Source organism: Panicum virgatum, chromosome 5K (genome assembly GCF_016808335.1).
Source record: "Panicum virgatum strain AP13 chromosome 5K, P.virgatum_v5, whole genome shotgun sequence".
NCBI lineage: Eukaryota > Viridiplantae > Streptophyta > Magnoliopsida > Poales > Poaceae > Panicum > Panicum virgatum.
In genome coordinates this window covers 38562015-38570672 of record NC_053140.1, presented here as the reverse complement: position 1 = coordinate 38570672, position 8658 = coordinate 38562015, and positions in this window count along the sequence as shown.

The window sequence follows — 8658 nt, the reverse complement described above, 5'->3', positions numbered from 1 at the left end:
GTTGGATGGACTATGTTATCCGGTTTTGTAATTGAAGGTTAAAAAGTCGAACTTCTACGATAGTCCGAGGATGTAATTGGAACTTTTCCCTAATTTATATGGTATTGAGAAAATTGGCTCTTACATGTTCGTTTGGCGGACCCGTAGTATGACTTGGCATGCAGCCACTGGCTCCTGATGCTCAAAAGACGATTTCCCGATGTGATAGCCATGACCTCTGCAGGTCTGCGTCTTGCCCTCTCTTAACTCGAAATGACACGATCATCCTTAGAGCAAGGTTAATAATATAGCCAGTTGCTAGCTGTAAGGATTCATATAGCCTACCTAGCAGCCAACTGGTATAGTAGTTTAGCTTTCATCACTAATATAAGGCTTGCATGTCTCTCTCACAAGGTTTCTTAGTTCTTGTGTCCAAACTGGCTGCAAGCTTGCAGCCCATTTCTCCTATCTCTCTGTTAAGCCATGAGGATCGACTAGAGTGTAGGTCGAATGGAGACTTTCCTTTATCCAGAGCCACCACAGGTTCGTCGGTGAAGTTCTGCGCTAGGGTAGCGACGCGCAGTGCAGAAACAACGTGGTGGTGGTGTCGGCGTGGTGCAGTGGAGTGACGCCGTGGTGGTGACGGCGCTCCGGCGATGGCGTGGTGGCGCTTCCCGCCGCTGCAGCCCCCCTCTCTGATCGGATTAGGGTTTTGAGGTGGAGAACAGTGGCGGCGGCGAACCTCGTATCCTGAGCCGTCAGTCCCCGCCTCCTCTTTATAGAGTTGCGCGACGGAGCCCACCAGTCTCTTCTTGGGCTGGGCCCCGATCAGGGCGCTAGGTTAAGAGATTAGTTGGCCGTTGGGCCAACTGGTGGAGATCAATTCCAACATTCTCCCCCCTTGATCTCCTCTTATACTTTCACCTTTATATCTTTTACTTCTTTTCATATTTCATCACAGATTAATGCATAGAGTAGTTTCATCATCACGGTCGGTTGCCGATAGATTCAACAGCTACAATACATGTCTCTATTCTGAAATAGATACTTTAACTTTGGGGCCCTTTATTGTTCGGAAAATATAGGCTATACCATAAACCCATATCGACTGTGTGTTCTCTGTACACACTGGGCGGCAAGCCTTTAATAAGTGGATCCACAAACACATGTCTGTCATTCTTTTACTCAATGCATTTCAACATAATTCCGGACTTTCTCCTTTACAACATATAACTTTGTGTCAATGTGTTTGGCACCACACTTGACTCGTTGTCATAGGAGCAAACTACTTAAATGGTTATCGCTGTTGTCAACCATTATCAAACTCCGGGTACAGGTTCCCTTAACCATTTTGCCTGTCCCTCGGCCTCGTATCATGCTATACCATGTCTTTGCATCACATTGATGTTAATTGCTTTATTTTGGAGATTTTCCACACAAAAACCCTAAGTGTGAAAGTTAGCGACAATTGTGGATTTCGCTACATATTTCACAAGCTCTACTTTCGTACTCACAACCCTTTGAGAGCACTAGTTATTTCTTTCTTAGCATGAGGCCGATATTCTCAATTTCATTCCAGTGATCTATATCTGGATTGAGCTTTTGCCAAAATAACCCGGATATATGAATTATGTTAGGGTAAATTCTTTATTTGCGTGCTCATAAAGGTTCCAACAGTTAAAGCTTATGGAACCATTTCCATCTCTCATTGGTTCCTGGAACACTAACGTTTCCAAAACTATTACCCTTGATGATAGGAACAGGCGTAGGTTTACTCATATGCATACTTCATCTCTTTAGAATCTTTTCTAAGTATGCCTTTGTTGTAACCATAATACCCCTTTCTTTTTATCTCAATGAGTTTCAATTCTTAGAACGAAAACCAACCACCGAGATCAAAAACTTGAGGACAAGAATTCTTTATCTAAAATAGCATATTAACACCACCACTAGTGGGTAGGGTGTTATCTTTAAGTTGTGGAAATAAAATTTCCCATTCTTTAAAACTTTCCTTAAAAACTATTGTCCTCCTCAATCTCTTTAAACCCAAAATTTTCTTACTATTTCTATGAACTTTAGATACCACCATCTCAAGGCTTTAAATGGGTTTCTTCTTGTGGTATCTCATATATTCTTTCTTTCCATGACAAAATGTCAAGTAGTGTCATGTAAATATTTCTTCTCTTTGTGTGAAACTTTTGTCACAAGTCTTGTGTTATATCTTTCACCATTCCCTCTAGAGTCACATTTCTCTTTGTAGGTCCATTACAACCTACTGTGGTGACTCTTTTAGGAATTATTTTCCTTTTCCATGGACTTAGCCCATAGAATTCTCGTGACTTCTTCAAATGAGGTGGAATCAACCTCCATTTCTTTTCTTGGTACATTGTTTTCTATATAGGGCTGTTGTTGCTCTTTGCCAAAAGGCAATAGACTCTATAGGCTCTTGCATAACAAGACCCTTCTTTACATTATTCATCTTCTTTGAAAAGCTAACAACAGGTGTTGTATGCAACATCAACAAGTATGAGAAACTTATTGCTCCTGAATCATCGAAGTGGGCACGCATTTCTATTTCTCTTCAAGGCTTAGGTCTCTACATACCATGCTCCCCCAGATTATTCCATCTTCTTTAAATACTTTATATATTCTCTGAAGCACTGTCTTACTATCTTTGAGGGTTGTCCAGTATGAATACTGGGTAACTCACTATCTTCCTTTTAGAGCTGCAAAAAGTTCTGAAATTTAGCTATTTCTTAACATAGGGGTATCAATATAGTGACTGTTGTACTCCCCTTGGCAGTCACATTTATCTTTGATAGATCATCTTTTGCTTTCAATACATAGTATGCATCATATTATCCATTATTTAAAATGTAGGGAAGTATCTTTCTTAACTGTTTCACATTTCTCCCCCTCGAAATGTGGCATAAACTTTTTTGCCAAAATTTCGAAAACTATTTATAACTCTGATGAAGGAACTTTTATTACTTCATCCACATGATTACGTCATGCAAGACAAAGTAATTTCTTAATTCGTATGTGAGTACTTTTTTTTACATTTCACTTCGACAACTCAGAAGAGTCTTTTATGACCAGTAATTTAGCAAGTCACGCTCACGTATCATCCTTATCTTGAGGTTCGTATGTAACTTTTCATTCTTCTTAAACTCATGATGTGCTTAATCACTGTGACACAATAGAAGTGTCCGATCAATTTTAAATAGCATAAGAGCTACTCCAAAAGTTCTCTCCCAGTATGAGATGCACCAAAAGCACATGAGTCATCACAACTTTCTCCCGCCATGCAGGATAAAACTATGCCAATTTTAACCGCAATGCTGGTATTATTCCATACTCTTTCTGGACATAAATGCCAAGATTAGATCGTGTTCAATCATTAATTCAGAAATTAATCCAAATATCCCATGACACACATGCTTAGTCTGACGTTGGTCAAATTAGCCGTGCATGCCTTATTACATCTCTGATTGAACTCAAAATTAATTCCTTTTGATAGAAAGTACATAATAGACATTTCTCAAACTGAACTCTTATTACTCTATCTTCTTTTCTTGGATCAATATCCATGAGTACTTTTTCTTTTAAGCCATTCTTTTACAGAGAATACATTTTCTGATGCAATGACTTTCTTTCTTTCTGAGTCACAAGAACCTAGTTCATTTTCTTTTCTCCCTTCAAGAAGGACTACATGCAAAACTTTGTCTAAAAAAACAATAATCAAAACTTTAAGTTCTATTCTATATCACCGTTGGGCAGAAACAGAATAAAACATCTTTCCTCTACATTAAAATCGCATCACCGTTGGGCAGAAACAAATTTAATGTATGGAAAACACAATTAACTTTGAAACCATATATATGTTCCTCAAAATTAAATTCTTTCGATGGTTCGAATTTAATTAGAGAATAATTAACTTTATTGCAATGGAAACAAGAAAAATACATTTCTTAACTTTAAAAGCAGTTCTTTATGTATTCTCTCAAAAAGGTCACTTTGATGCAACATTTACAAAAGACTTTAAATTTTAAGCTATGACTCATAACATTATAATATTGTTATCATCAACGTTGGTCAGAAAATAACAATACTATAATTAACTTTAAATTTCTCTTCATTGAGAATTTTCTTTATGATACCTATTGTAAGGACAAACCAATGCTCATCTTTGAGACTTCAATTGGTGAAATGATGCCAAAACTTAACTTTAACTTAAGACAACAGAAGCTTTTCTGAGACTTTAAGCTTTAAATGTGTCTTTGACCCACAGGGAAAACCTCATTTAAGACCTTTAAACTATTCTTCCAATTAAATCTTCTCTTTGGTTCCGACTTAATTGAAAGATAACATCACTGTATCATCAGAAAAACTTTTTCTTTATAGATACAGTACTTTGTACTCATTTTCTCTCTAGACAATTTATCTCGTTGGTTCAAAATTGAATTTAGAAAACTGTACAAAACTTATTCAAAGTAAGCTCTTTAATCATGCTCTTAAAATTTAATTGTCCCGTTAGACAATTTATCTCGTTGGTTCAAAATTGAATTTAGAAAACTGTACAAAACTTATTCAAAGTAAGCTCTTTAATCATGCTCTTAAAATTTAATTGTCCCGTTGGTTCTAATTAAATTAAAGAGCAACAATATAAACTTTGCAGCGGAAACAGGTAAGACATACTCATATTCAGAAGCAATATAACTTTAAAACTTTACTGTTCTCTAGAATAAATTACCGCGTTAGATCAAATTTGAATCTAGAGACAAGACTGTGTAAAAGACATCAAGTAAATGCTCTGAAAATGAGACAAATAAATGACAAAAATTACTGTTTAAGCAGCCCGAAAGCGAAAACAGCCCGCGGCCCGCTCAACGCGCGCGGTGCCCCCCGGCGCCCAGGCCGCAACCTGGGCCTGGGCCGGAAATTTGGCCCGCGCTCGGCTCCCACCTGGGCCGAATCCGGCCCGATTACCACCGATCGCCCTTGGCCATCGGATCAGATCGGACGGTTGTCCGTGTTCCTCGCAGGAACAAAAACTTGCAGGCGCCGTCCCCCCCCCAAAAAAAAACCCTAAATCCATTTTGCTCCTTTCCTTTGTCTTTCTTCACCCGAGCGGCGGTTGGCCCTTGGTGGCCGGCGATGGCAGCGCCGCCGGTCCCCTTGCCAGTGCATCGGAGCTCCGGTCACCAGAGCAAGGGCCAGCAACCCTCGAGCCTCTTTCTTTTTCTTCCCTTCTTTCTACTCGAGTAGCGGCGGTCACTGAATTGCGGTCGTGGCCAAGACGGCACGCCGGAGTGGAGGTTCAACGCCGCCTCAGGCCCCCAGGTCGGCGCGCGCGCTCGCCCGAGCGTGAGCGCGCCGCCGTCTTGAGGCTCTGCGGCGGAGCTCATGACCCGAGCTCGCGAGTCAAGGCGGCTCGCTCTGTCCCGCGCGCAGGCGGTCATGTGTCGGTGATTCGGCGCCGCAGGAGCCTGCCCGTGCGGCAGTGGCCGGCGAAGATGCCGGCGGCGAGGCCCCGACAAGCCCCGCCACCTCTTTTCTAGGGTTAGGGTTTGGCGATTCTCTGTCTTTTTTGATTCAAGATCGAATTGCTTTTATCTCTGTTTCTTTTGATTCATGGTCGAATCTTTTTTTCTTTCTCTGTTTCTTCCTCGATCCAAGATCGAGATCTTTCTGTTGTCTTTCGATTCGCGAACGAATCTTCTTTTTCCCGTACTCGATCTACACGTGTGTAGGCGACTGATACCATTGTTAAGCCATGAGGATCGACTAGAGTGTAGGTCGAATAGGGACTTTTCTTTATCCAGAGCCACCACAGGTTCGTCGGTGAAGTTCTGCGCTATGGCAGCGACGCGCAGTGCAGAAACAACGTGGTGGTGGTGTCGGCGTGGTGCAGTGGAGTGACGCCGCGGTGGTGACGGCGGTCCGGTGATGGCGTTGTGGCGCTTCCCGCCGCTGCAACCCCCCTCTCTGATCGGATTTGGGTTTTGAGGTGGAGAACAGTGGCGGCGGCGAACCTCGTATCCTGAGCCGTCAGTCCCCACCTCCTCTTTATAGAGCTGCGCGATGGGGGCCCACCAGCCTCTTCTTGGGCTGGGCCCCTGATCAGGGCGCTAGGTTAAGAGATTAGTTGGTCGTTGGGCTAACTGGTGGAGATCAATTCCAACACTCTCTTCTTCTTTATTCTCCACCTCAGCATTTAGTCTTCTTGCAGCTTGCTATAATACTTCTCTTACTGCAAAGCCGCTCTCCTCTTCCTCGATGATGAGTAGGGGCTTTTCCGGAAGTAGCTTTTGCTCTCCGTGGGCGCTACTGCTTGTGGTTTTCCCCCTGTTGTCAAATTTCGGTTTCTTGATTTTCTTCCACCACCTTTGGTCCAGGCGAGTACAGTAGCAATGGTTTGTGTCCCTTGTGAGCCAGGCAACAATATTCTTAGCCGGTCTATTCATGCAATGACCGGTTGCATTTGGACACTAGTACAGTATAAGGGTACACGAGGGGAAGAAAAAGAGCACCTAGTACCTACTCCCTCCATTCCAAATTATAAGTTATTCTAAAAATCTTGGAGAGTCAAAGTTTTTCAAGTTTGACCAAATTTATATGACAAGATAATAACATTTATGATACTAATTAAATATCATTAGATTCTTTGTTAGCTATATTTTCATAGTGCACCTATTTGATATCATAAATCTTTATATTTTTCTCTATAATTTTGGTCAAACTTTGAGATGGTTTGACTCTCCGAGATTTTTGTAATGACTTATAATTTGGAACGGAGGGAGTACTACTTTAAGACACTGACTAGGTATCTAACCATGAGGCATGAGTGCGTGTCTTTCTTGTGTTGCTCTTGCCCAAATCATGCCGAACACGCTTGGCGTCCCGCAAGAATCATATTCCAAACGGTTTCTTAAGATATGAAAACTTGCAGGGTGTGCTGGAACTCTGCGTCTGCAAAATAGTTTGGGCAAGTTCATTTCCTAGACAAATTTGGTAACATAGCCCTGCATCCATGATCAGAATGCCAGGTTATGCGGCCCATGTCGAAACTGGCGCGGCGGTTGATGTAACCAATAAAATGGGTGTCGTGTGGGAGCTTGATCATTCCTTGAAGCTTTAACTTAGCATTATGCGGCTTCACATCAAGTGATCAACCCCCCAAGGTGCCAACGCTAAGCATGATCCCTATTCTTAGCCTTCTCCAATACCGTATGATCCCTATTCACTCATGTGACCTAGCTCACCTCAAGGCTCGATATACTTCGCATCATTGTCGCATAAAAGACCTATGTAGTATGTACTCCCGCTAGGGATGAAGGCACGGTCGAACTATTAGGGCGTCCTCTTGTAATAGATGTTGATGACGTCTTTAGTATGTCACCAAGGCATCTAAGAGTGTGATGGGATAATATAAAAATTACATGTGTAGTGCAAGTACTAGCTTGATACATTGGAGAAAATCAAAGTAACATGATCGACCTCAATCCATGAATGTACTTGAGAGCCTATTAGCTTGGTACAAATAACTAATTTTGTATTGAAATTAAATCCCACTTCATCTCAACACTTAATTAATTGCTACTTGTATACATATTCTAGCATCCTAGTTAAGATTTAACATAAAGCATATGGGGCAATGCCCTGCTAGTGCCCCCTAGCTCTGTCACTAACTCTCGCGTACGAGGGGTAACCTTCGCTGAATACTGCCATTTGCAGTTTGTTCAACAAAGAACGAGATCGCAGAAATAAGTTGCAAGTAGAGTCGTCATGAGGTGTCAGAGATAGACTAAAAAAAGAGGAAATATCTATATTAAATGAAAATGGTCGTGGGAAACTTTATTTCTACTTCGTACTTAATTAGTGTACATGAAAGGCTCGTTTGGATGCCTAATAATCTGAGTTTGGTCGAAAACACCTTTATCATTCTTTCCCTTTGGCTGGCAAGAGAGGGACCTCTGAACACGGGTCAATAACAATAACACATCTCGTCCAATCAACGGGGTGAGTGCGCCACGACTCAATCTTTTCTCCAACCAAATTTTTATCGCGTTTCCTCATTTCCTGCCTCCTCACGTCTTTGTCCATGGATCTCGTGGCTAATCCACGTCCCATTGATGCCAACAAGAAGCCATGGGGAGAGAATGTGTTAGTGCTAATGAAGTAGTCCATGCCTAGTTAAGGACCTTCGATGCTAAAAGCCATCATCTTCTTAAGCTTCAGTGAAAAAAAGGGCAAGATAATGGCAACTGATCCAAATGCCCTGACTATTCTTCAATCAACATCGGCAGTGGCGGATCTAGAAGCTGAAGATTGGGGGGCTCGTCTTCCCTTTCTTCCTCCTCTTCCTTCCCTTTCTCTTCTTCCTCCTCCTTTCTTCCTCCTCCCTTTCAACTATGGCTGGAAATTGTAGGGGGGGCTTGGGGGGGCTCCCATGCCTGTGGATCCGCCACTGAACATCGGAGTAGACAAAAATGCATCTCAAAAGTGAGTACAAGACTAAACATGGGGGCTTGGGGGGGGGGGGGGGTGGGGCTCCCACCCTGTGGATCCGCCACTGAACATTGGAGTAGACAAAAATGCATCTCAAAAGTGAGTACAAGACTAAACACTCTTTAAGAAAAAAAGTAGTAGACTCCACTATAACAAACAAACCTGTAG